General features: G+C 39.1%; 1 protein-coding gene across 5 annotated transcripts in view; it reads right to left on the reverse strand.

The window, feature by feature from the left end:
• Nucleotides 1-27327, reverse strand: part of PLCB4 (phospholipase C beta 4) — a 185911-nt gene that overhangs the window by 138116 nt on the left and 20468 nt on the right. The window lies entirely within an intron of this gene.

A 27327-nucleotide genomic window follows, 5' to 3' on the forward strand; every position in this document is an offset into this window, starting at 1 on the left:
CAGCCAGTTTCCAAAATCAGCATGGGTAAGCATCAGACAGAGTCAGGACCATTAGGATCCCAGCAGCAGAGCTGCTCATTCCCTCACCTCCACTCATCTCTGCTCAGTAATAGGAAACCTGCTCTGTAAAGAAAGCTGTCATCTCAGAAGAGAGGGACATGATTCACTGGAGCACAGCAGTGTGCATCTGAGCAGAGTCATTCCAGACCACAGGATCCGGACACAAAACCTCCTACTGTTCCCACTTTTACATCCTGTCTCAGCAGAGGGGGACTTACCTGACAGGAGAAGCATCGCAGAGAGGAGAAGGCATGGGGCAGGGACCAACACTACCAAAGCAAGGGTGAATATAAGCCTCCCCTTACACTTCCAAGCACATGAGAAATGCCCTGCCAAACGCTTCCAATCTTCATTTTGCACACCCTCCAATGCACTTTCTTTCTTTCTCTGCCACTCATCTTTTTCACTCTTCACTCCTCAAAACAACAATATTGATCATACTACCTTCAAAAGTTAATAAATTACTGAAAACTAGCAGTCAGCATGAACAGAGCTAAATTCACTTTCTCTTTGCATAGTTTCTTCCTTACTCAAGCTTTTCTAAATTTGACACAGATTATTAAAAGGGCTGGTTTAAAGTTTTCCACTCACAACTGAGATTTTATGGAAAACATGCATTTGATTACATTAAACTTTGCCTGACCCCCATTCTCTTCAGTGATTAATAATTAATTAATAATCTGTCATCATCAGACTGATATTATCACCCCACCTTTTTTTTTTTTAAAGAAAAGGAATTGTGCTGAGCTGTAGTTTCACATATTTCTGGGTGAGGACTCTGCATCTTGTGCCTGTCTGCTTGGCACCTCAAACCCTGCATCCATCCATGTGAAAGGTTTTCTCAAGTCTATCACCACAGCTGTTTTCCAGTCCACCCAACTGAGACACTCTGCAAAAATGGATGTACATAAAAGTAATATAAAATGCAATAAATTACATTAAAACAGAAAGTACCAGCTTCAGCAGTCCTCAGGTTGATTCCTAATAACCAAAGACAAATGCTTAAGGAAATCTGTCAAATGTTTTTATTTCCCAAAAAGAGCAAAACACAGATGATCCTACTGGCTTATCTCACTCAGTGGAATTCTCAGGAGTGATGCTATTTTGGTTTCATGGATGCACTAGACTAAGAGTTGCCAGCAAACTCAGTTAATTAGAAGAGTTTTATACAGAAGTATACTTTAATATACTTTAACCTACTGCCGACTACTTCAGAGATCAGGTTTTTAGGAAGGCTTTTAAAACAAGTACAAAGCCAAACAAGGATTTTGTCAATGAGTTTACTACATAGCACTTTGTTACTCAAAAAAAAAAAAAAAAAATTTCTTCCTTCCCCTCAGATCCTTTGACAGAGAGCAGATGATTTCATTCACAGAGACATGCAAAGAAATTCAATGAGGGCAGCATTCCAGATTGCCTTCCGGACGCAACATGACATCCTCATCACCTCCAGAGGAAACACACGCCAGTGCTGAAATTCCTACTGGAACATGTGCTCCCTCTTCACTTGGAAAAATCCCACAGACCAAAGAGCCTCAGCTGCTGTGTGATACCAAATGCCAAAACACAGATAAAGTCTTTGACATCATTCAACCTCCAACAGGAGGAACTCTTTATACAACTACGAGCAAAGTTTTAAGTAGCAACATTTCTTAAAATGACACTTGAACTGCTCAAAGGTCTTTCTCGTCCCATTTTTCCCCACTGATGCTGTCTCTATATGAGCAGCAGAACACCCACTCCCACCCCACCGCTAATGGCCATGCTAAGAAGAAAAGGTGGCATTATAATCTTGTTCTAGTTCTTACAGGCAAAGTACCAGCATAAAATACAGTGATCTGAGAGAAGAGAATGTGCTTACATTTTGAGTTAGTCTGGACAGTACTAAAGAGATAGAATTTGTAACCTAATCCCTTTTGGAGACTTACAACAAAAGCAGATAGATGGAATGCCCTGCTTTTTCTCAAGGATCATCTCACACAGCAAAGATCAAATGAGATGAAAAAGTTGCTTTACAGAATAAGTATCAGCAAATTTCAAATAACTGGAAACACAAAGTGAATTAGAACATGGCCCTATAAAAAGGAGGTCTGGGGTTTAATCTCTGATCTGACAACGCCTGGCTACCCACCCTTAAACAATACACTCATCCTTTGTGTTCCACCATCTGTAAAACAGGGGATAGTGCCATCTCATGGGACTGGTTTGAGCTTTAATTAATTACTGCTCACAAAGGACCTCAGCTTCCTCAGCTCTAAGGCACTATTATAACTCTCATCCATAACTCCTGTAATTTACAGCCCTTAGCAGGCAATCCCATTAAATACCAGACCATGCCATGTATGTAAAACCCACGAGGGCACACAAACATACAAATGATTGTGCAAATTATCCAAATTATCACAGGCTCTGTGACAAAGGAACCTCTGACTTGCCCACACAGGAAAAGTGTTCACGTCTAAACGCTCCAGTAAATCTAACAGGAATATTCTTGTGCTAAGTAGAGGACAAAATTTTAAGAGCTTTCAATACTTCTGAAAAATCCCTTGCCTAAAAATTAGATACAAGCAGAGGGCTCAAAATATTTTCACCTCTAGATGAAAATGGGTAACAGCAACAAAATAACAGAGAAACAGTTCTCTGCAGAAGGACCAAGTGGTTGTATAAAAAATGCTTCTCTTTTGGGATTGCCATCCTTCCCCTCCAAAAAAGGTTTCTGGTGATAGATGGGAAGGAAGTGGGGCTGCCTCCATACTACCTCTAATCAACCTTTGGGACTTGATTTTTACATGAAAATTATACAGCCCTCACTTATCCTGATTTCACAAAATAATGGCTTTATCCTGAGCTACTGCAATTATTGCATTTTACAATCCTACCTATCTATTCCCTCCTAGAAGATACCAATATGGACATGCAGCAGTGCACGAAAATCCTCAGTACAGAATGCTCTATTTAATAAATTCTCCCAGTTCTGACAGTCTCTGAAGTTTCAGAAAACCAAATGAGAAAGTTAGACAAACCCCCCCCGATATTATTATTCAGCATTGTGTTTCAAGAGAAAGCAAAGTGCTTTGAGTTCAGCTTTTCTGTTATGAGCATAGTCTGCCTTCAACACAAAAATACAACTGAAAATGCTAGCAGTGATCATCAGCAATTCATTCCTTTCCATTTATAGTTAAATGCTGCACCCTCTCAATATGCAAATAACTGCTTTTCCACTTCAAATCTCAAATACCAAAGACTGAAAAATCAGCTTTTAAATTGCTTTCTGTGAGATTTACCAAAATTATTGAGGATTCTTATTGATTTCACTTTGCTCACAGGAATATGATGATCAACATACACTGAGACAAAGCTTCTTGCTGAGAAGCAAAGATTTCATCCACTCTTGTCAGAGGAGCAAAAGAAAATCCTGTGTGTACAGCAGGCTGTGGATATATGGAAAGACCATAAACACCTGTATCGTATTCTCATGGGAGTCAGGAGGATGTGAGAGTATCAGCAAATCACCTGTAACTGGGGGTTACTGCAGCCATTTACCATGGGGTGATGAACAAGCAAGAACGACGTTTCACTGTCAGACAACAGGGTTTGCACAGGTTTAATGCTAATATGGGAAAACAAATGAAAGTTTATTAGCTAATGAACAGGCTGGCCCACTCCTATCCAGTTGGGGTGTTACATCTGGAGAAGTGGCCAATTAGGTGGGTAAACAACGAGGTGGTTGGGCTCGGCAGTTCCCAGGAAAGAGCAAGGGTCCTTCCTGGCAGCAAGCAGAGCACGAGCCAGCAGCGTGCTCTGGCAGGAGAGAGCAGCAGCAGCAGGCTGGCCTCAACTGAAGGGCAGGGCAGGGGTTTCACCTCCTCCTGCTCAGTGCTTGTTAGGCCACACCGGGGACAGCGCTCAGGGAAGGCTTGGACCAGCTGCAGCAAGCCCAGCACCAGCCCCGAGACTGGCAGGGATAATATCCTTTCCCTGGGGGCAGCACTCGTCTGCCCTCAGAAAGGGTGGCTTGAGGGACTCCCACAGCAGCTCCAGCAGCACCCATGGGGGTCTTAAAGGACATGGACCAGGCTCCTCACAGAGAGCAAGGTGTTAGGAGGAGCTGAAAACACACAGCCTTCAGCTCTCTTCCTGTGCCAGTGTGGCACTCTGAAGACAAGGGATGAGGCAGAGGAATATGGGATGGAGATCATGGAAGATGGGCTGTGGATCCCGAACACAGAGAGTACTCAACAAGTGGGACAGAGCAGAGGCCTGCTCCCACCCAGCTGAGGCTGAAAGGCTTCAGCAGACCCACCACAACAAGCTGACAGCTGCCTGCAGAGCAGCAGAATGGAGGAAAAAGAAAGCTTCCTTCAGTATCAGCACTGTGTGAGAGGCTTAACACTTGTGCCATCTTCTATTTATGACAGTTTCATATAATAAAAAGAAGGTATTCATTTTTGGGACTTAAAATAAAATTGAATCTGCAAAGGTCAATAAACAGTGCCTGATTACAAACCATATAAAGGCCAAAGAGAGTATTGTGTCATTCCTGAGACTTGGTTCTCGTTCTGTAACCTTTAGAATGACTTTCTGTTCAATCTGAGTAATCACGACCTTTCTCATCAGAAAACTGAGATCAAATTCTTAATCCATTAGGAACATGACAGAGACCTCTCTCCCCTTCATTGTTACAGTATTTATGTAGGCCATAGATGAGTGAATAGTCTCAGGTGATATTTTGATGTTTGACGATAAAGACCAAATGGATATTTTTGCAGACACTTGTCATTGGGGAGCAAAGCTGTGTTAGTATGGTTTTCAGTTAAACTTTTATCTGCTTGTCTGGAAAAAACCAACTCAAATAGAGACTTGTCCAGCTATTCTAGAATTAAAATAAATTCCTACTATTCCTATTTGTTATTTATATAAGCCACCTTATATAATAAGGTGTTAATTTATATAACGTTGAACAACATTCAGTAACAGATCATACGCTGCATCACCTCAATATAAGTAACTTTTTTTAGTGCACTTGGCAATTGTAAAAGCAATGACTTGAACTAAAACAACAACACAAGGGAAAAATTATTCTCTGTAAATCCTGGACAACAGCACGTGTGGCAACTGGAAAAATGAAGAACTACAAATCCCCTTAGCTTCACAGAGAAAATGAGAGGTGGAAGAGGACTTTAGTGCAGCTGGAATGTCCTCCCCACCTCAGCTGTGCCCCAGCTGAGTTATCTGTCTGGCTTGCTAATCAATGCACAATGTCACACCTCCAGAGGACACTGTCACAACCTCCTAGGGTATTTGTCTGAAACAAGGCAGATGAATCATTCCCCAAAGATGCCTTCTTCTCTCCTGTGACTTCACAAGCAAAACAACAGCTTAAAAAGATGACTTGTTTTAGGCAGCCAAAGCCAGGCAAGATAAATCCTACCTGTAGGGCTAGACAACATTATCTCCTAAAACTGTATCTACACTTCTCTGGGCACATAAACATTGCCATTTATGTGCCCTTTCTTCTGGGTGGCAACTTAATAGTTCATTTCTGCTTAACTCATGTACCAACCAACTTCTGCTTTTATGACACCTTCTGCAAACATCTTCTCTCCCATTTCTCTCTCGCAGCTCCTGATGCTTTTTAGAGTTCCTTTGGGTTTTAAAATTGTGGAAATCTTGTTTAGAATATACTCCTTGAACTGAAAGGATTCTTAAAAACATCTAGAGACATTCACTGCATTGTAAGTTTACTTACAAAATGAAAAACTTCTACATCCAAAAAAGAAATGTGAGCTTCTCTTTATGCACGTTAATTAACATGTTCTAGCAAAGTTTCACCTCATTTCCCCAATGTAATAAATTATAAAATCATTAGAAATACTGCATTTTACTGGAAGGCAAATACAATACAAATTACAATCAGTGCAGCAATGAGTACTTGAGAATGTCACTAATCATAAAAAGCTTAGTATCAGTCACAGCTCTTTTCTAAGTAGTACAAAAATGTGGGGAGAGAAATACAGAAGGCTCAGGAGAGTGGAGGATGAGGGCTTTTTTTAACCTCTTATGATTATGTTCCCTTAATGTACTATTCTTCAATTCAACCAAAAGTAGAGATGAAAAGACATTTTCTAAAGTCAAATTAAAATAAAACCAGCAAACAGTATAAGGTCTTGAATTACTTCAAAATCACCGTGTAAGTTAACTACAGAGATTAACTCATGTGGAACATTTTATGACTAGAAGTGATCAGAACATTGGCAGCTGTTGTTACCCAGTGAATACCAGGAGAACGTAATAATACAAAAGCACAGCTAGAATAAATATCTTCCCTCATTAGTAGGAAAAGGGGAAAGAACGGATGCATGTCTGGTAAAAACTAGAAATTTTGCTGAAGTTTATGGCATCTGAAGATATGGGCTGACATTTTCTTGCTATAAGGGGAGCAGAACAAGAATACATTCCTTAATAAGCAAATACTTTAAAGAATATGAATACTGTCATTATTGTTTTAAACCAAGAAAGCTGTAATTTTGCATTACATTAACCAATGTGACTTGACCCTAAAAAGGCTGTTAAGCAGTTTAGGTGGAAGAAGTGACCTACTTGAGTATTACAGTAACCCGGTGTGAGCACCCAAGGACTTGCAACAATATTAGATGTAAATAAGAGAAAAATTCATTGCTCTCAAGCTACTACCTGCCTGGTCACTAGGCATTTCCTCAAGCATTCCTGCCATTAAGCATGTACAAAAGAGCTGAAACAACCTTCCTTTTCGCTGGGCTGAAGCTCTCGAGGAAAGCATTTCAAAAATGCCTTTTGCTGGTCCCACTGCACAGCTGCTGTTCTGACACCAAGGGCAGCTTGATGAACCAAAGGCAGATTTGCCTGGGCTTTGCACAGAGCTTCCTCCTCATGAGCAGGCAGAAAAACACACCCCATATGTCAGAGTGCAGGGGCAGAACCTGGCCAAGACCGATCTTCAAAGGTGTGTTAGTAATCATGACAAACGAGCCCCATTTCTTTAAAAAAACCAAATAAACAAACAAAAAAAGGGCTGAGCTCAGAACTGAGTGAGAAATTCAGTATCTGGTTTTTCATCTCTGTTTTAGGGGAGCCAGCAGGAACTACTGATTTTAGCAGATACTGTAATTTTGCAGCAGATATTCTAATCTGTACTTGAGATATAGCTGATTTCTTTAAAAGAAAGGTACTATTTGAAGTGAAGGAAGAGAACACGATGGCTTTGTTTACAGTGCTCTGCACAACTTCAGCTGTGGAACTTCATCTCTCTCCTGGAGCCTCCCTCACATCCAGAGGAACACAGAGGTCAAACAAGGTATGTTCTGCAGTTCTCAATCAACTTCCTCAGCAGTGCCTGAGCTGAGTTACTCACTGAGAAGGAACAGCTGAGTGACCTGAGCCACAGAACAAACACTCCCTGCCTCTGGAAAAGCCTTTTGTCAGGAGTTGTGGGAGCTTCTCAGCAAAGGCAGTGCCAGCTCTTCCTCCTCTACAATGGCAATGACCACTTGATGACTGCAATTACAATTCACATTTCTATTTCGCACTGGTATAAACTATGGTATATCAGTTTATCACTGAATTTCCACCTTCGTGTAGCATTATTTTTAAAACATAAGGTGGAATTTAAATTCTAAAGATCAAAGTTTCGAAAAGAAAGCAAAACAAACCCAAAACTAAACCATCCCTTCACAGTGGAAAAGGGAGGGGTAAAGAAAAACAATCCATCATATATTGCATGTTACATTAAACAGCAAAATACACAGTCTCACTGGAGTAAAGGTGAGAGAAGATGGAAGCTGCAGTAGTCCTTTAAAAAGGTATAACTTAAAAGCTTTCTCAGAGCTATTCTACTTTATAATTTGGCTCACAGTTAAAAGAACAGTTGAAAATTGCTGCATGCGCCCTCATTTCCCAAATGTTCTGCATTGAATAACAGAAAGTTTATCTCTGTTTTCATAAGCACGGGCTCCTTAACAAAGCCCAAAAGCGAGACTGACAACAGTTTTCCACACAGCGAGCTTATTAAATTCTGATTCAGTAAAAGCAAACACAGGAATAAGTTCAGGAAAGCTGTTATTCACACTGCCATTAATGAAAACAGTCCCACAAATAACACTGCTTGACATTTAACAAATCAAATCCTCTCCCTGTAAAATCATCCACTGAATAAAATATATTTGAAGGCCTATTTTAAAACCTCTGAGGGGAATTAAATACTTTAGGTTTTGATGTTAGCAAAATTAATTAGTATTTATTTATTTTTAAAAACAATAAACTACTGTGAACTCTAATCTGGGAAAAGCAATGCTTCTCCTGAAGAGCTGAAAACTAAACATTCATCAACTTGAATTGAAATAACTCCACTATTGACGAAATGTATTGAGAAAGATCTTTTTGTCCTCTTTTCCTATAGTCTACAAATAAGGAAAGTGTAGGAATATGGCTGGGCAACTTGAACCATGCCCTAATAAATATTCATAAAGCATTTGTGCTGCAGTACAGAGTTTACAAGGAGTGAAACTACACAGTTGCATATACCTGTCACAAACCTTGACATCTGTTCTCTTTTAAACCTTAAATTGACAGTAGAGGTGTTTCTGGTGTATATTACTACATTTAACAAATCAAAAAGATAATCACCTATTAGCATGCTATCAGAAAGGTAATTTTTTTTTTACTCAGAAAGGATGAAAATAGCTGATGTATCCAACAGCAACATCTTAGTACAAAGAAATCTGAAGCAAATTTTAGTAAAGAAAACAAATAAACAGAATGTTAAACTTATGTGGTTGTCCAGTTAATATTACGTATATCTCAAATACGTGTATTTTCATTTTTCTGCGAATTTATATATTTAAAATTAGCAATTTTTCCATAAATCTACTGCTAATCCTATTATTTGAATCCTTAATTGAGCTGGGCAGCAGGAAACAGCATCTAAACCAATCACTATTCATACTTATAAAACACAATTTTTCCATGAATCGCCTCTGCTGAGTTCCCAAACTAAAACAGAAAACTGTATCTTATTAATGCTGGCAAACTGCCATGCCCTCTCAACTTTCCAAAATTTAAACTACTAATATGGAAACAAACAAACAAAAAAAAGTAACACACAATAAACCAAAATTATCTCCAGTTTTACAGTAAAAAATGTTACAGGTCATGACCAAAAAACTATCCTTTAAAGCCTGCACTATAATTTACTGGAACAGTGAAGAATCAAAGCTGTTCCTTACATAAAGGTGTGTGGTAGCACCAGGAATAAGAGGTTTAATACTTGCTAACACCTCAAAACATCTTCCTGTGCTGGAATATGCTGCTCCCTCCCATATCCATTTTCTCTTCTTTCTCTAGGTTTCAACTATGCTAATTAAAAAGAAAAACTACTCACAAATCATTACAAATGTATGTGCAGAATGCACAGAGTTACCCTCTCCTTGCACTGAGCTATTTCCCACCCCTGCCAAACCATCTTCTGGCAAATGGGGAAACCCACCTTTAAAAATAAATTTTCTCACATTTCCCTCAGGTAACACATCTCTATCCCAGCCTTTTGTTTTCCATTTCCTACCAAAAAGTTATCCCCAAACTTCATTCAGTTCAGTTGCTTTCCCAATTCCACACCCCAACAGAACAGGAAGGGCAAGAACACAAAGAAATAGGACACAAAAAGTGCATCACACTAAGACGGCAGGACATCGTATTTTTAGGAGCCAATTTAATTAACCTCACCCCCCAAAAACTGGAGTCAAACTGCTATTCTAGTAAGGAGGCATTTTCTTACATTTAGATATAGATATGAAAGTAATCTTATTTTCATCATGACTTTTCATGAAGCTGTACGTGACATGGACAAAACATCAGAAAGAGCATTAGCAACCTGAAAGCAAGAAACAAAAAAATCCAAGAAACTTCTTTTTACTGTGCTCTCCCTATTCCTCCCTCAGCAATCCATTTAATTTTGCTGTTTCATTTTTCTTTTTTTTTTTTTTTTTGAAAACATAGTTCTCTCTCCTAGGACTGGGTAACCTTTAAACGGATCTCCAGCACAGTGAAACGGGAACACGCCTGAGTGATTATTCAAGAGAAAAAGTGGAGCTATAATTTACAGAGCACTGTCTAATGCACAAAGTAAACTGGGCAAAGACAGAAAAAATACCACTGTTTATTTTGTGGTCACCTTCTGATAAATATAAAGGGCAAAAGCTGAAAGCTACCAGTTGGAAGGTGACTTGCAGTGTGTTAAATGTTACTGAGGAGATATAAAAGGTTTCATCAGTTTGGTCTGAAACATGACTGGCTTCCTAGGTTTTGCAGTTTTGCAGAAGCTGAGGAAAACCATGGCTAGGTCATGTCTGTCTCAGCCCATCCACCTAGTGAGGCTCCACGTGGAATCCACACCACATGTTGTGACCGGGACACTTTTCCAAAGTCACGTGGCAATTCCTGAGAGACCAAAGTGTTTTATAGAGAAAAGCCAATGCAAGCAAGTTTTCCCTCGAGCCCGGTTTTCATGTGCCTAACAACCAATTTCCCATGGAAGCAAACCTGCCCAGTGTCCTCCAGCAGCCAGCAAGGGCTTCCAGTGGTGCCTCAGCCTAGGACAGGCACATCCTTCCAGTCCCAAGCGGACTCAGCAGCTCCTCAAGGGAGAGTCCCCTCAGTCCCTGAGCATGGAGAACTCCAGCTTGAAACTATTAAAAATAAACACAGGAATTATTGCATTACATTCTCCTCAGACTACCTTTGTTCTAAAATGGAACAGCTACTTATTTTCTGTTTGGATATTTTGGTGGGTTTTTCTTTTTTGTTCTCTCTTGCCTAAAGATTGGGTTTTCCTGTATTCCAGAAGGGTGCATGCACAAAACTACATGCAAGTCTCCCTGTGTAAATTTTATTTTATTTAAGATTTTATAATTTTATTTTATAAATATTTTTGAATCTCTTATTTACAGTCATATATTCTATATACCCATAGGGATGGGTGCTGTTTGCAAGTAAGATATACACAGAGATGATACAGGTAGATATGACAAAATGTTCTGTATATTTTTCCTTCTCCTTCCTAGAATGAAGCATTTGTAATTCAACTGGGCAACATGCTACTTATCCAACTCAAGGCAGTGGAGCAGGAAATCAAACCAAGGTGGGAGTTATTTACTTTTTAGAACCTTTTTTTCAACATATAGCATGTGTTTCATTGTTGAGATTTTTCTGAGATAAACTTACATTAGGGATTAAATAAAATATTGTAGCAACCTATAGTCTGGAACATTTTGTTGGCTTCAGTATTTTATTGGTGTAAGTATTACAGACACTTGTGCGTGTCATGAAGAGTTGGCATTTTTCCTTGTATGCACAAGCATAAAGGTGAATGTCAGTCCAGTGGATGCATTTACTTAAAAATAAGTAAATACCAAGAACACAAGGCTTCTCTTTCACTGACTGCCTTTACTGTGCACACTGGATTAATGTGGAGCACATTTGGATGGCTAGAGATTTTACTTTCCTTAAGCGATAAGCAAAGAAATAGCATGAGAAAGGATTTTTAGACAAAGCTTTTAGTGACTACAGCACAGAAGTCAGGTAGGAAGCAGCAAGGAGAGCTGAGCCAATAAGCCAGAGTTTTACCAGACCTCCACCCTTCCCTGCCCTTCCCTAGGCAGAGCTGGGTGATACACACTGCAATTAACTGAAAGAATATTTTTATTTATATTTTGAAATTAAAAAACAAAAAATTTAAAAAGGAGAAAAGAGAAAAAAAAGATTGAGTTCTAAAATGGTTCAGCTTCATTTCCTCTACCAATTTTACGTTTCTTTTTGTCACCTCTTGGTTGCCTTTTTACCCCTTCACAAAATAAAACCAGATCCAGCTATTACAGCACAGCCGTGGAAAATATTCCACTGCCACTGAGATAAAAAGCTTCCCTGAGTTCATTCTGCAGGTTCGCCTCTGGCACATTGCATGGTCTGGCTGCCTCGGAGGCTCAGGCTCAGGCTGAGACAATAACCTGACATTTCACTGCACTTTACTCCTTTTGATCCCAAGATACAGCATTTGCCTGTATTTGTCTTTGAAAATTAGGCCTGAATAATAAATTCCTGAAAATCATGTTCAAATTACAGCTGATCTGCAATCAGCTCCTTGGAGCTACTTTGGGGTAAATAATCCCCAGTCTTCTTCCTGCCCAAACACACAGGTATTTGACACAGCTGCCATCATCCCTTGCCTTCACTCTGCCAGCCTCTTTCATCTCCTCCCTGCCTTCCCTCTCGAGCACCTTCTCCTTGCCTCTATAGCAGTTCCTGATTCCTGACTGCTATTTCCAAGTGACCCCTCAGCTCTGAGCTACCTTTCCTTTGAAAGGGAGCCTTCCAGGGGCAGCTGCCTGTAGGCTACTGGCACTGGGCTAGAGACCTGCTGATTTTTGGTACTCAAGTTACTCATGTCTCAGGGCGAGGGAGGCTCTCCTTTTTCTAAAAGAAACCATCAGTTATGTCACAACCTCTGGAAAGCCAAATCACTTCATCTTTTCTGGCAGCATAAAAAGGGAAGAAAAATGTCTTCTCCCAAGGAAAGTGATTTTTCTGTATCACACCACTAACGCTGTTTTCCTCAGGATAAAGAGTGAAGCACAGACTTTGGTGTGCAGTATAAAATGGAAGAGTGCTCTTTCCAGACACAGAAAGCTTCTTCCTGCACGAGGTGACAGCAGCCTCTGGACCATGAGCCAAGTGGGAATAGTGCCCTTCCAGCAGCGTCACACTCTGAATCATGTCACTGGTAACAACGTGATACTCAACACAAAATCAAGGGGTTTAACGCTCCCATATGCAATCTAAGCTCGCACCATTTTATTTATGTAATTTTGTAATAAAATGAATGTAAAAATGCTTTTATGGACACCTCAATACCTTGGGTGGTCATGCATATACTCACAAATTCAGGCACGTACCGTTTCATTCTCTCCTACATTTTACTACAACATACATGGATAATGGAACACTACCAAGATAAGAAAAAAAAATCCATCTTTTACTTATTATCTAGACTAAGACTACCCTAAATTGTCTTGTATTAAAACAGTTACTCAAGTCATTCAACCACCCTGCTCAGTGTTAGGTTTTGACATATCACAGCTCTCATTTGACAGCAAATCAAGTGCAAGCTACTTCTTTTCCCTGAAGATGTGTTGCTCAAGAGGAGATTTTATTCTGTAGTCTGTAAGTGCCCTAGAATTGATATGTATATGTTAATGGAACAGTATGTAAAGTCACCTCAAAGGCAATTGGTTTAAAATTGTAAACCCCTGCAGATGGGATGTAGGGTGACAAGTCAATTTAAAATTAGATATAGTGCACACCTGATAATTGAGAGAAGTGGGAGGAGGGAGAAGAAGGTTACTGCTCTATATTTGAAAAGGTGAATCCCTCCTTCATGAGAGGATGAGGAAGGCAATCCAGAACCACACTGCAAGGACTTCCAAAGATCTGCACAGGCTGGGGATGGGTGTTTTGGTGCTTAATATTGCTGCAGACTATTTCTACCTATGGCAATTATCATTTATGGGATGCCACTACTGTGTGGGATGAAATATAATACCAAAGGGAAGCAAGAGAGATTCGGCCTTCAGCTGTCAGACATGAGCACTAGTTTTAGGAACAACAGCTAGAACAGAGACATTGAGCAGAAATCACAGTCACAGTAGCTTCCTATTTTGATAACAGTTCTGATTGATGACATTCAGTTATTCATAGCCAGCTCTATGTTCCTGTTGTGCCAGGAGCACTGGAGGAACTCTGAAGATAAGAGCTGTCATCCTGCCCTTGGAAGTGCTCTGTCTTAAAAATTACTTGGGCAAATACTTGTGTGTGAAATCCCTTATACACACAATGTGAGCATCATGCATGTGAGGATAACAACCAAATAAACTAAACCTGGTAGGGTAAAGCAACATGCACTAGTGGGCCCCATTTCCAGCTCCTGAGGCTCAGCATTTTGCCTGTTGATTTACAGGACACCCAAGTCCATTTTGAGAGCTGACATGAGAACTGCAGCTGCAGGTGAGTACATACATTCAAGCACAAATGCTGAGAAAGCAAATATGCAAACTGGACAGAACATCTCTAGAGATTTTTCATGACTGAAGGAAAAGCAGAAACAGTAGTTCATCTCAATTCTAAAAGAAGAGTAATATAAAAATACAATAAAAACTATACATGCAGCTCACAGAAAACAACAAACAACTCTGACTCAGCACGGCTGAAATAAAATCTAAATCAAATCTCTGTTGTGCCCTTTTCCCCCTTTTACAGAAAAGTCAGCCTAAAAGCACAAGGATGTAAAAATGCTCTAGTTTGGCAAAATAAGTCACATTCCATAAAAGACCTATTATTAGCTTTATCACTGTTCCATTTGTCTTCAATGTCTCTTCTAATAAAACCTAGAAGAATGAAGGGCAATATAACTATTTCTAAATCTCTATGTAAACAAGAAAGGAATGTGCCTGTTTATTTTTTTAGTACAGAATTAAACACCACATCAATGATAAATTATTTAGGGAGCGGGCTGTGTTCATGCTGACTTTACCTGCCACTGACTGAGAATTTTCCATCCACACCAAACAGGGAACAGCTTACATGACAAAAAGTTTATTTTTATAGTATCAGACAAATTTACATTTCTTTCTAAATTAAAAGTGTACAACAAACCTTATGCCCAACCTCCAAGAGACTTTTGTCTTCTCCTGCATTATAAGGGAGAATTTTTAAGTGCTGCCAAATGAAGCTCTTAAGAAATCAGACCTTGGAACTAGTGAAATACTGTGGAAACCATCAGCCACTGAGTCGGAGTTTGACTTTATGCTAATAACTGACCAGCCACAGCTCCTTCTATTAGATAAGCCTGCACTACACATTTTCTTCCATATTAGCCAAAGACTATTTGAAGTAAAACTTTCCAGCTTTTCCTCTTTGGTTACTAAATATCCTTCAACTTCACATTATCCAAGGAGCTTCTGTGGAAAGAGCACATCCTATTCTTTGATGCTGCTGTAGGAGAAAGGGGAAACTGAGGGAAGAAGAAAGAGAAAGAGCAAAGAGAGAAAGAGCAAAACAAATGGTAGGAGCATCACAATAACCCCCAAGGCCCTTACCCACACACGAAACTCAGACACACACCTGAGATGTTGTGGACTTGAGGAAAAAACAGATCATGGGTCACAAACATATTTATATATATATATATATATATATATATATATATATATATATATATATATATATATATATACACACACACACACACTTAACACCATGTAGCATCTTTCTGGCTATGATCTACATAAAGAGTCTTTGCAGACCAGCATTTATTCCTTCCATCAAGAAGGATGCAGGAATTTCATTTTCAGCCCTTCCTTATCTGTCATACTTACACATATATGGGCCTACTGCGAGACAGGAGCTGGACTTGAGACAGCCCACACAGAGATTCAAAGCTCACCATTTTAGGTTTGATATGTCCTGGTTTCAGTTATTTTTAAGAAGTATTAATCATTAGCAGTAAAAAAATTTTAAAATAATATTTCCTTCCTCTGCAAAAAATGGTACATGACGTGGTTAGATTTTACATCATAACCACTTGTATGTTGAATATCAGCACAAAAATCAAAATAAGGGCTATATGGGTTTCCCTTTCACACCCTTTAGCTGGCATGGCAAATGCCGTTTCTTTGCTACTTTTCTGGGTATGGAACATCTCTTTTTATGTCTCCAGAAACAAAACATAGTCAGACACACATGGTGCTTCAGACTTTTGAAGGAACTCTGTGTTTTGCTGACCTTTAATTTAGTTCTGAACACTGACTGTTGTGGTCCAACACATCTACCCCAGCGACTCCAAAAGATGTTTATCTACACACTGCTCTACCCTGTTATTCAGCAGTTCTGCAGGAATGCTTTAATTCACTGCCCCCTGGGAGTGGCCTGTAACATCTCCCATAATTCAAAAAGCAAATTGATACAGTATGGGAAAGGACCTCACTGCAAAAGGGCTGAGCAGCCACCGTGTAGCAGCAGTGGACTGCACATGGGCAGTAAAAACAAGGGAGAAGAATTCACTTGTGATGGAAAGCACATTATCCATGGCCAGGAACTACTTCCAGCAGTATCAGTCCAGTGGTAACCCAGAATTAGCTTTTAATTATGCAGCCAGTAGGCACATCTGGTGAAATCCTGGCATCTCAAACTAGGAGAGCAATGCTCCCATTCATGTTAAAGGAAGATCAGGAATTTTATCTGTTGTCACAGTAGCAAATAAATACATTATTCACTTTTGTACCCCCTGCTAAAAGCAGAATAGGGTAAAAAAGAAGTGACCACATGATTTGCTTGGTTAACGGAGTGTAGAAATTCTAACCTGCTTAGCTTTGTGTTAGAGCTCATTAGAGAAGCCACAGGGGAGGAACTTCTCCTTGTCCTTCTACACATGCATGGAAAGGGACAAAATCTCCTCTGCCACCCAACAAGAGGGCCTAAACCAGCTTCCTCAGTCACTGGTGTTTTCCGTTACAGAGCAAATTAAAGGTTCTCTTAAGCAAAAGCAGACTATAAATATTTCTTCTCATACAAGGTAAATGGAGAATTGAACAGCAAGACTATCTGCAGCCATGCTAAATTCAAGGTAAGATCCTGAAACACATTTCTTTGTATTTTTCAAGAAATGGAAATATTAATTTGGCTTATTAGAGTCACACAACCCCCTGACCCATTACCACAGTCCTGTGTTCTACGACAGTTTTTCTTCTAATATTTGTTTGCTGATTGACAAACAAAACTTTGCCACTTTTTGAAATTGCTGAGTACAACTGGAGTGGGAATGGCAACACTTGCCTGGTTAAAGAATTAACTGCTTGTTGAGAAGAAAATAATCGCTGTGATTTACCAGCATCACTTTTCTGATGCTCTGCTTTCCCACATCAGTACAAGATATGAACACGAGACACTCAAGCACCAAAATAAAGGATTTCAACGACAACCTGCCACAGGAGCTGCAAGACTTTGTGAAAAGACCTGATCCTATCAACAAATGCCAACTAAGTTAATAAATTGAAGTGACTCATGGGAAAGAAAGGTCAAAAAGAAAAACAACAAGCAAAAAAAATCCACAAATGCACCACAATACAAATTTTTACAGCTTCTTTCTTAGAGCCTGTTCATGCAACTAGAAAAACTGGTCCCACTGATGTTAGCAGGCTATACAGCAAACTCATGATCTTTATATTTTACATCAGGGGAAACTCAACTGATATAAAATGTTATTAGTGCCTGTGAAGTGTCCTGGCTGAAAAGCTGTCCAGGGATTAGAATAATTAAAAACTATTCAGGCTCTGCCCCTTAAATCTGATTCTACTCCAATAAAACCAATTCAATTTTTTTCTTTCAACTATGAGAAGGATTTGGCCTTAAATTACAATACTCTGATAGCTAAATTTACAGAATTAGCAATACCCTGAAAATGTAAAACCGCAGAGAGAAAAGAGAGTTCATAAAAAATAAACCTTATGGGATTGTCAATTAAGATATTTTAGCTTCCCAACTTAAAATAAATGGAAAATATGCCATATGAACCTCTGTAGATATTCAATCATTTTATTTTTATTATATTGAGACCCATAATTGTACCTGGAAGGAAGGAAAAACTGGATCACTTTGTCCCCATTGGTCTAAAAGCACAAGTACCATCAGGAGACATACCTGACTCTCTGGCAGAGTGAGCAGTGATGAGACCTGCATTAGCAAAGCTTCAGATGGAAAAAAAAATTAGGACAGTAAGAAAAATTTCAGAGGATTTAATTGTTCACACAGCTACAGAATAAAATCCGCACCATTTTGAACGTTTAATGAAACCATAGCCGAGTAAGGAGTGCAGTGCACACCTAATCAGATATAAATACTGCCATGTACTTCACCACATATGCTGAGTAAAACTACTTTTGGATCCTAATTTTACCTTCTGTTGTGTGCCCCATGCCCAGAATTTAGGGTTTGCTCTGGAAAATGTGTTTTGCACTGTACCATGCAGTCTGCAGTAGCTACAAAAAGCAGAATCCTTCATGGAATCACATGTGTATGAGTTTCACCAGGTAGCTTTGACAAATTTGCCTTTATCCCTTCTTCACAACATTTGCACAGAAATAATCTTCTAGGTAAAACCAGCTTGCCTGGAGTTAATAATGTCCCCTCACTGAACTGAGGTGTTTAATCTGAAGAAGAGTAATTTGCCTGTGGAGAGAACTTGAGTATAAAAATCCAGCCAAGATGAAGAGTCTTTGCACTTAGCATCAAGCATTTATCACAGCTGACAATGGAAAAATAAAGAAATGCCAAAACAGAAAAAAACTATTCCCAGGAGGACAAAACCAAGACTGAAATTTAAAGTCTACCAACAGCCTGCTCCCATCCTTCTCTTTATTTATACGTGTGGTCAACTGTACCAGAACACGCTCAATACAGAAATGTTTGTGCAAGAAAGGCCTTGCTGGCAATGCTGCTTGAAAAATTGTCCTAAAGGAACATTTCTGTAAGAGACATTTTATGAAGGCAGTCTTGCTACAGCCCTAATCGCTGCAAGCAGCAAAACAACACCTCCAGTAAAGCAGAAGCAGCAGCTCTCCTAGTGCAGCTTTACCCATCAAATCAGGGTAAGCAAATTTCTAACAGCCTCCTATTTCAGTGCCAGACTTGTCAATATTCCCTGTTTACAGCTCCTCTAAAAGAAGCAATAAACCATCTGCATCTCTGTTTAAGTAAAGCTTACAGAAAACACAGGAAAAGGGACAATAGTTTCAAGTAAAGAATGCAAGGAAAAACATTTCTACACTTAAAAAACCCCGTGAGATGAATGAATCTGAGCTATTTATTTAATTGCCTTTTATATTCTCCCAAAGTATCTTACAAACCCCAGGTACCTGGTACAGCCAGACCTCGAAGTGGAGCTGACACAGTGCAGCAAACATTTTGTTTACCAGAGACATTTATAATTCAATTTGCAGACATTTGCAAATGTTAGCTTTCAGACTGCTCTCCTGATGGGTTCTTTAACAACTCAGGAGATGCACAGGAACTGTGGAAGTATTAGGAAAATCACTCTCAAGAGTAAATCATTCCATCTAGCCTTTTAGTAATGTTTCAGCCTCAAAATGACAAACTGAAAAAGCCATTTCAAGCAACACAGACTCCTGGCCCTAAGGAAATCTTTCTGGTGGATATGTTACACAAGAAAACCGAGTATCCAACAATTTCTAACTAATTATATCCTGAAGATTTGTTGTGACATTTGGAAAACCTCTGGATGGTTTAGTTAATTCAATCTTTGCTGCTGAGTGCAGATGTGCAATTCCCCTCAAAGGAAACCGGATTTTTCTGTGGGTTTGTTTTTTTTTTCAGGTGAAAAGCAAAATTAAAATTTAGTGTGCAGTAAAATTTTCATTTTGAAGAGGTTTTTTTTAATAACTTTTACTACTTCCTACCAGGTTACTAATTTAAATTACTTAAGCAATCTAGCAAAAGAATCAGTCTATTATACTTTATTGTCAAATTCCAAATAAAACTTACAGATAACTCCAAATGTCAAAACATGCTACATACCATGCAACCATGGGAGCATTAAAAAAGAAGACACTGTGTGTGAAGAGGAACAAAATGCTTTTAAAAAGAATTCTTAATAAAAACCCCAACAAATCCTAACTGAAACCCACCCAACATTTCAAGATCCTCAAGCAACTAAGAGAGATCAGGTACAAACTTCCAAAGCTAGAGAGAAGGAAGATTACTTTTTTCACCTTTCTGTAAAATGTCAAAATATAATATTAATTCTTCCTGTTCTCAGAAAATCTAAAGAGGACTACCAAGCTATTAAACCTTCTAGTGGATCATTTGTGGTATGAGTTATTAGCATAATTGGGGGCACACTTTATTCTGACCTTTGCAAAACTTTCATTTCCCAAATGTGATAGATACAAAGTGCTTTTATAATACCAATAATGATTATTTCCTATGGGAAACTGCCAATTATAAGTTGGTGAAAAATGCTATATCAGATGTACATTGAGAAAATGAACACACCTACCAACAGTCAGACTAATTAAAGCTGTTCTTCAAATATTAATAAAGCTTTTCCCTTCCATGAAATACAACCTGTACATTTTAGTCCAGCTCTATCCTTGTCAGATCATTCTTTCAACAATAATAAATGTTTGATTAGTGGTTAAATACAGCATTTCTGCTGTATTTCTTTCCCTGGCAGTAAACCAACACATGTGGGAAGCTGTTTTAACATTTAACCACTTGACTCAAATTCACAATGTTTATATCAAGTTCACATCAAGTGCTAACAAAAATACTCAAGATAAGGAAACAAACCTCATGTTCTGGACACAGTTCTTAAAGGAAAAAAAAAAAAGAAGGCACAGGAAAGATAAGCAGTAAACTGTCAAAGAGCTTGGGTTTGGGTTTATAATTCTGACTCCAGCACCTTCTGCTGCAGCCACAAGTACAACAGGCAGTGGCTTCAATGGCATCATCTCCTGCTCTCAGGTCACCTGCTGTCCTGTGTCACCTGCCAGGAAAAGAAGGGACAGGGAAAGCACAGCCAAGCCAAAGCTGCTGAACACACTTACTGGGCAGAGGACACAACAACTGCCCTCCCACCAATATACCATCACTTTCACAGCAAATTCAGTGCAAATTAACACAGAAAAGAGGAGTATTGCTAATGAAAAAACTGACTCCAGATTATATGTGACAATAGAAGAGCCTCTGTGCTGATACATCACTGATGAGCACAGGAAAGCCTCTGATTTTCTTCAAAATATTCAACTGGAAATGGCCTCAAACTGCTTAACGTTTTAAAAGGGTAAGATTCCCAGTTCACCAACTGTGTTTAAACACAACTTAACAAGAAAAAAGATTCTATAGAATCCAGGCAACAAATTGTTCAATTAAGACATGTAGAAAAGGACCAAAAGAAAAATAATTTTAAACCACAGAAGTTTATTTTTTGGACTTTTCACAATATCTAGCTAGTTGCTTCCTACATCCTCGGCACAAAAGCAGACCATAAAGGCCTGCAGAGAAAAAAATAATCTTGGTAGTTTTCAGGCAGGCAGACTTGTATGGCCAAATGTTCACAACCAGGAGCTGGATACACACATGTGACCATCTGATATAGTGAGGTGAGTGAGGCACTGCTTCCTTTGTAAGGGAGGATCATCAGGTCATTTATAAAAACACCTACTGCAAACCCAGCAAAAATGGTCCAAGTCTTCCAAGTGTACAAAAATGTAGAAATGACCAAGAAAGGGGTGCTGCAGATCTTGAAAAAGCACTTCATACATCAACACAAGAAATACCTGCACTATCTACAGTAGCTCCAGAGATGTCCTCCCATTTGCTAACTGCAAATGATCATGTTTCCAATCAGAGTTCTCACCTGGTACTGATCACAGAGCAAAAAGTGCAGCTATGAAATCTAAGTAGATTTGCTTGCTACTTTTCATTCTAATGTTTAACAAGTCTCATTAGGTTTGAGAAGAAGAAACAATAGCTAAAATATAAACAACTGAAAAGTGGCGTGTATTGTTAAGCAATAAACAACATTCCCTGTTTGTCTGTCTCTACCCTTTGGGTACAGAAAATAACTAGACAGCAGTCTCATCACTCCACAGACTGTACCTTTCAAAACTTGGCACAGCACCTCTTACACACTGTGTTTCAGATCAAACAGCTCAATACGTGCTTCAGAGATCTGGCAGCAGTTCTTCTGGGAGTTATTTCCTACTATTCTGGCTTATGCAACCTGTCGAGCCTGGAAAATTTACACTTAGTAGATCCCAAATATGTACACAGAGAAAGAGGAAATCATAATAGCCACGATTATAAATGAAGTTTTGCATGTCAATTTGATTTGCCACAGATATTTCCATTGCCTCCAAGAAATCATTCTGATGTGGAACAGCACGTGCCACTTTCTAAGCCTGCAGTTTTTACAGGTACCGTGATCAAAAGGGATTAGTCTAGGTAGGCAGCTGCAGTGGGGCAGACTCCACAACACACACACACACAACTCCCTGTTCTCTACTGCAATACTCCTTTTAAGAGCAAAATTACAACAGATAAGATATGAACAGTAGAACAAAAGCAAGCTCTGGGAAAGCCAGAAGATACTAAGATGTTTTGCCTTTGATTAGCATCTGTTTACAGATTTATTTTTTTTATGTTCAACCAAATACTACTCCTCCATATCAAAACTGCCTCCATATCTAACTGCCACAAAAGCAGTTAGAGCAAATATCCCTGTGAAATTTTCAGTAATTTTAAAGTAGTTGAAAATACTGGATGAAAAGAAAAATCCTTTCAAAATACAATGCAGTTTTTGGCAATAATTTAGTAGTTTTCCTTTTTGGCTTTGCCAGAAAACAGTAAGGGTTAAAGATGAATGCACTATTCATCTGACAGGAGGAAACATATCAGTTTAAAAGAGAGCATCCAACAGGCCAGTAATCTTGCTGTATCAATAGTAGGTCTTGGCAGATAGTTTCAACAGGAGAAGAGAGTCAGAAATGAATAAAACATTTTGTCCAAACTCAGCTGTGCACGACCTCTCGCTTTCTTTCCCACCACGTAGGTATTTCCTGTATCTGGCAGTTTTATGATGACATTTCCCACTTTTGCTACCTTGCTTCCTTTATCTCACAGCTCTCTCCATACTTTTCAGATCATCCTGCTAATTCTTTCACTCTCCATTTCTCTCATAATTGGCCTCAGTTGAAGTCAGTGGCAAAAATCCCACAAATGTGTCTGCAGTGGTATTCCTTGGGAACACGGGAATGTCACTCACATCTCTGCCCTCCAGCTTTGGCACTGAGTCATGTCAGCTTTGGGTAGGCTGAGAAACATGAAAGGGAAGAGTTTCCTTCCTCCACTCCCTTCTACTGCACTCTCTCCATTTCACACATTCCTGCTGGATAACTACAGCAGACTCTTGTGCTCTGGTTTGTTCCTGGATCTAATACAATCCACTAAGAAAACAACCAGAAAAAAGAAAAGAAGGGGGAGAGGGGAAGCCATAAAGACCCCCAATATGCCTGAGAGAGCTGAACCTGCACAGAATAAAATGGTTTGCAAGAACCTCACTTCCCTCAGGTTTTACTGTTTAGTACATGTCTCTCGTTTTCTGAGTTGTTCTTCCCATACTCTGCACTTTTGGATATAAAATCAGGTCTTCACACATTTAAAAAGAAGAAGGTTTAACTTCAGGCATTGATGAAATAGAAATTTTGAATAAAACAACACTATGACTTAGTTCTTTATATAATCTTTTCAAGAAACAGCAAATAGTCTTTCCTTCCTGAGGAATGGCAGATAAATCATTCAGGACAGTTTTACAAGGCAGTCACTTAAAGAAATACACAGACAAAGAAAACAACCTTTCTCAGCCTAAGACAACTCTTATCATAAACAACTAAAATTTACAGAAGCCAAGATTTGTTTTCTCCCTTTTTCTTCATTAGAATGTCTGATGATTCAGGTTTCAGACAGACCTACCACAGACCAATTTGAGGCAGCAGTCTGGTAAACTTTGGAATCCTCTCCAGAAGTCCACCAGTCACTCATTCTTTCACCATTAACTTTTGCTCTGGCAGAAAAAATGAAAACTGACTCAAATTTAAAAAAAAAAATCTTTTAGAATACTCTTGTTTGGAAAGAGCCTTTCAATGTCATCTAGTCCTGCAATGAGCAGAGACATCTTCAATTAGACCAGGTTGCTCAGAGACCAACCCAGGCTAACCTTGAGTGTTTCCAGGGATGGGGCACCCACAATCTAACTGGGAAACCTGTTCCAGTTTTTTCATCATCCTCACTGTAAAAAAATTCTCCCTTATGTCTCCCCTAAATATACCCAGTTCCAATTCAAAGCCGTTACCCTTTGTCCTGTCACAAGACCCTACTAAAAAGTTTGTCTTCATCTTTAAGACCCTCTTAAATATTGAAGGGTGGCAATAAGATCCCCCTGGAGTCTTTTCTCCTCCAGATCATAAATGACCTTTTAGAATGTTATTTATCAGGTCTGCTTTTGGGCCAGCTCAGTCCCTGATTCACTGTTCACACAGGCTTTTTGTGTGAACAAGCATCCAGGGACAAGAAATTAGTCTCCATTCTCACTCCCAGCCTCTATTTTCCTTATCACAAGTGTCAGTTTAAATGTACACAAAACTACAGAGATGCTAACAACCAAGACAGTCACACATGCCATAAATTATCAGTATGCTTTTGTTATCACTTGCTTTTTAGCTCCCAGAGCTCTGCCTCATCTCCAAACCAACAATCTTTCTCAGTATGTTTTCTGCCCCTTCCATGCTCACCTCTCTCACATAAATGTCTGCACAATGCTGGATTCTGCTGTAATTAGGCAGAACAGTCTTCCAAAGGAAAGCACGAAGACAACAACACGATCACAAGCAGCAGGGAATATTTGGAAAACAATACTTCATCTGGATGCAGTAAGCTTATTTATTTTTCTTTTGCCTTTCTATTTTTGTTTTATACTGTTGACTCCAAGTTTTAATGACCAAAGATATTTTAAGCATTCCTGAACTAGAAATGTGCTAAGAATAAGAGAACTTTATTATAAAGAAAACATTGGCCATCTGAAGGGAAGCTCAGTGTATACCCCACCTTAGTGAGCTATGCCTGGTGCTTATGAACAGCAGATAAGTTTTCAGACCTATAAGGACTCAATTTCCAGAAGACAGAGATAACACGGATAAAGAATCAGATAGGCTGTAGGATTCAATGGACCTGATTAAGAGAACAGTTGGGGGATTCATGGCTAAAATGGATGCAAAATCCAGCTCAAGTAGAAAATACCCCCACAAAATATGTTAATTGCTGTGTTTTCAGGAACAGTAAAAAGATATCCACTGGAGACACAGCCTAAAGCTAGTAGTGAAAACCTCTTTATTTTGACAACAGCAATCTGAGCAAATGGCTTTGGTCCCTAACAAGAAGGGCAACTTTTCTTTATTCTCTCCCCTATAAAGTGTCACTTCCATTTGGGATCAGCTAACATGCCCTTATAATGAACAGGCAGCAAAAAGTTTGGGACTAAAACTCATCCTAAATTATGCTCAGTAGGTACAAGAAAAACAAGTGCAAAATATTTCTGTAATTGCAGCAGGCAGATTACACAGAGGGAACTTCACCAAGGTTTGGCCAAGGAATGCTTCTCTTAGCTCCCCAACTCAGAGATATAGTGACACATAAGTACCCACAGGAGCACAGGAGCAGGTAATTTAATCAAAAGCTCACATGCCAAATATTCAGACTCTGTCTTTCACATAAAAAGGTCTTCAATTCTGTAAATATACCACAGGGATCTTATTTCACCTCCATAAAAATCAACTGTGAAGTGTTGATGAATAAAATCAATGAGCTAACTGCGAGGAACAGTACATTGTTTTAATTATTATTCCAATCAGGAATGCCCAGTGAACATCATGCCCAGTTTTACACTAAAAACTTGAACAGGGACTCAGCCCTCTCTCCTTTCCACAGTGTTGGAAACCACCTTTTATTTAAAGGGTTTTCTTTGGCTAGTTTTCTCTTCAGCTCAATCTCTTTCAGACTAGGAGAGGGGTCAAAGTTCCTGCAGCTCCTGATTATTCAATAACATGACTAATGCTCTCCTAAGGGGAACAAGATTACAGGTATATGATATGTTATGATAAAGGCACCATCTCCCATTTGCACAGGCCTGTCCTCCCACCCACCACTATGTCAACAGAATAAACCTTTAAGGATGCACTGCCTGACCTCATCTCCTGAAGAAATACTGCCTGGGATCACACTGTAATGAAACACAGGACAGCACAGAATGGTCCCATTTAATCTTTAACAATATGATATTTTAACAGGCTTCTACCCAGAAAACCTCTCCCAGGCATCCTCAGTGCAACCAATATTAACTGCAGTATGCTGTTCACAGACCCTAAACCTGGCTGTACAAATTGTGACTGCTGGGGGCTACTTTTGTTTTGTTATGGAGCCAAGTTCTCTTCATATTTACTTGATGCAGAAAGTCAGGAGTTTTGAGATTTGCTGTTCCTTTTTTCAAAAAGTTTTTGATGTCTTTGGCTTTCAGGATGTTGTGTAAAGCCTATGGCATATCCTCCTTCATGCTATGTTAAAACTGTTAAAAAGAGGATCCAGTGGAAAATGAAAAGCAACATCCCTAATTTCCTTCACTAACTCCAAAGGGGCTTTTCCCTCTAATATTTACTCTTATTTTGAAAGCATCAAATGTAACAGACACTCTAGGCAAATTCGTGCATCTCCTATTCCTTTATCACTTTTAGTTCTGCCATTAATGGGAGTTCATTCTAAGTCTCTTGCTAGTAAGATTTCTACTGTTGCACCTGGATAAGAAGTCAGCCCTATCTGTATTTTCAGACCATTGCTCTACAAAGATATTTACAGAAGTTTCTACTTTCCAAGAAAGCTATTTCTGGCCAATGTAGGGTTATTTTTTTATTTTTCAATTTTTTTAAACTGTACTTGTGCCCACAGAAGAATTATTTTTATCAGTTACAAATAAACAAACCAACTGTGACAGAACACCAGGTCACAGTGCAACAGATTCCCAAATACTTGTGGCACAGACTACATGGATAAACCAACAATACAGGAGTGAAAAACAAGGAAAACAAGTCTGTTTTAATCTATAATGCCAAGGTAGGATAGGTAGAGCACTGCCTACAACCTTTGTACCATTACTTCCAATTCTACAATTCTAGGTAAACACCACAACCACATTGTTTGGTGTCAATGACTTTTTCTGAAATGAAATTTTCCTACTAAAGATCCCTTTAGAGCAGATCCATCAGCAACTGGAATCCCCATCTGCGATTTCAATCTGCATGATTTCATTTCAGACAACATCATATGAATTTAGGTGTGGTTTTAGAAGAACAATTAAAAGCAAATGCACCATCTCGTCGTTATCACTTCAAAATTTCGTGCATGAAGTCTGTGCCCTGCTCTGCACCTCTGCAGTAGAACAGGAATCAAAGAACTCATCTAAGCTAAGTTTGAGGTCTGTCAGGATTAGCCAGAAACAAACATTTGCCACAACAACTTTTTGAGCCTGCTCAAGGCCTGGATTGCTAAAGCAATTGGAATTTTGTG

This window comes from Anomalospiza imberbis, chromosome 3, assembly GCF_031753505.1.
Source record: "Anomalospiza imberbis isolate Cuckoo-Finch-1a 21T00152 chromosome 3, ASM3175350v1, whole genome shotgun sequence".
NCBI classification, from domain to species: Eukaryota; Metazoa; Chordata; class Aves; order Passeriformes; family Viduidae; genus Anomalospiza; species Anomalospiza imberbis.